We start from the raw sequence: 2,688 nt of genomic DNA on the forward strand, positions 1-2,688 counted from the left end.
CTGTTTTGCCTTTTTGTGCTTTGTGATAATAAATGTATGTTGTCCGCCTGTCACGATAACAAATTTTGCTGGACGATTAATTGTCTAAAAAATTATTACGATAAGCGATAATATTGTTTCAAGACCTTTTGACACTGATTTAATGGAAATGACTAATAATACATGCGATTTCCTGATAGATACACCTTATTTTCAAAAGGTGGAACTGATAAACTAAATAAAACAACCAAAAACAAAAATAAAATGGATTCTCAGTCTCCATTAACAAAAAACGTACTTGAATAAAAACTAGACAACATAAAGCTAAAGTGGAAGTGGAAATAAATACTGCATTCAACCAAAAGAGTGCAGATCATGAAGTCTGTGTACTGTATTGGCCTTCAGTAGTCACTAGATTTAAATAGAGAAGATGGGCACATCCGACTACCTAATGCAATAGTTCACACTACACCATTTTTTGACCCTATTTTCCCCTTATGACAATCTTAGATTGTTGGCCGATCTAACAGATCATCCTGCAGTGTGTGGTGTGTTACGGTAGATCGTCCTGGCCGCTCCGATCTAAATCTGGGGTTTTCCCCGACTGGGAGCTTTAACACTGAATGTGACAGGTAGCCAATCAGAAAGCGCGGATTCTCCTCCGTGCTTTCTGAGGGGAAATTACTGAGGGGAATCCCAAACAACTGACACGGCGCAACCCGAAATCCAGCGGACATCGGAGATGATATGTGGTAACAACATTAATATTTAACATTTCGTGTAAAGAATATAGAAATGACAAGGGGAGGAGTTGGAGCCAAATTGCTACCTCAGTTGATAAACCCGTTACGTTTTCAGCTGTTCTTCGTTAAAGTGACATAAATAGGTTATAATGATTTTCATTCAGTCAGGACTTTACTCTGACTCTATAGCCACATGCATCACAGGTAGATTCTAGTAAAGCATTGATTAATACATGATTTTAAAATTAGTTAACTGGACTTGTAGTCATTATGTGCCTTTGTGGCTGGACACCACACAGCACGACGAACCCGATCGAACCGTTATACCTGGGATTTCTATCGGCTAATGTGTCTCTCAGGTTTTGAAAATGGGCCGACAACTCCTGTAGTGTGCGCTGGACATTAGACTAAGGAAATGAGGAAGCGAGGGTCAGTGGAGAGCACCGGAGCTGAGCCTTTTTCATTCAGTGTCATCAACAGAAAGAAAAAAGGCCAGAAGAGACGATAAAGACGATAATTAAAATGAGGTCGATAGGTTTAATTTATCGTCCAATTAATTGATTTATCGTTTATCGCGACAGGCCTAGAGCTATTAGCATGAAGCCATCCTGCAGCAACAGTGTTTAATCAGAAGCTTCTACAGATTTGTTGTAATACTGACTGCTACAGGATCACAGCATCACCATCCACAACGAGTCTTTGAAGGTATTCTGATGAAAAGAGTTATGATAACGTTCAATTTCCTTTTGGGATGGTTATCCAATTTTGAACTGAAATGGGAGGAAAGAAAGAGTAATAAAAAATTGCAAACAACAAAATAAAACAGATTACGTTGAAAATACAATAATGAAAATTGTTAACTTTTATGTTAAATTTTAAAAAAATTATAACGTAAAATTAATCATGTTTGGATTCAAAATGTCACTGTTTTGACCTCTGAATTTATTGGGGGGGTTTTCATCAGGCCTATAGATGAGATCACTCAACTTTTTACCCCATCCAGTGCATTGAACCTGTCCTCAAACAGGAGGAAATAACTCACTATGATGTGGCAAAAGTGAACTATAAATGTTCATACTTAAAATACATAAGAAGTTAAGTTATTTAAACACCATGTGAGCAAGCAGTCAACCATCTGTTTGGAAAGAGGCCATATATTTATTCCTGTTTCTAAATTCAGGGACAAAACCAGCATACAGAAAACATGAAACAGCTCATTTACCAAAGCAATGCCCAAACACCCCAAGATTGAGATTTTAGTTGTGTTATTAATATCTTATGGGGTTTTATTTGGAAAAAAATTATTCACACTGAGTCCCCGATTCCTTCCCAACTAGTTATACAACAGTTTTACCTCCTTGTTCACTTGTTGAGCTGCTTTTTACTCTCCCTTTTAGAGAAAACAGGAATGGTTACAAAAAGAAGGGGTTTTTTTCTACTCTGGGTCCCTCAGTTCTCATCAACACCTTAACTTCTGCCACAACTCTTCAAAAACATGCTACTCTGCAACCTGTGCTAAGAAGATTCTGCCATAGACTGAGTGGTATTGTCTATTTTACCTTTTATTTCTAAGGTGCTGAAAATAAGTTTGACCTGGAAAACTCATTCAGAGAGAAAGTAGCTATTAGAAATTTTATTTGACAAATAATAATGGTAATCTTTGGCACTTGGACCCCGGGGGCCAAAGGGGTCCGAGTGCTCTTTGACTCTCAACAATCATTGAGTGGCAAAGTGCCAAATCATTGTTGAAGCTCAATAATCATTTGTTGAGCTTCAGGTGGGTTGAGGCTCAACAAGGAGCAGGTGCAGAGACGATGCCGGACTTCATGAATGAAGCGAAGCCTGATGTTTGGAGGAGACGAGGAGAAGACCCTGTGAAGGAGGAGCATGATGAGATGATTGGCTGGGCAGGTCAGATGAAGATAAGTACTTCATGAAGGATTCATTTGTTTTTACACAGCTACAG

Source organism: Poecilia reticulata, chromosome 7 (assembly GCF_904066995.2).
Source record: "Poecilia reticulata chromosome 7, P_reticulata-male-v2, whole genome shotgun sequence".
Classification (NCBI taxonomy): domain Eukaryota; kingdom Metazoa; phylum Chordata; class Actinopteri; order Cyprinodontiformes; family Poeciliidae; genus Poecilia; species Poecilia reticulata.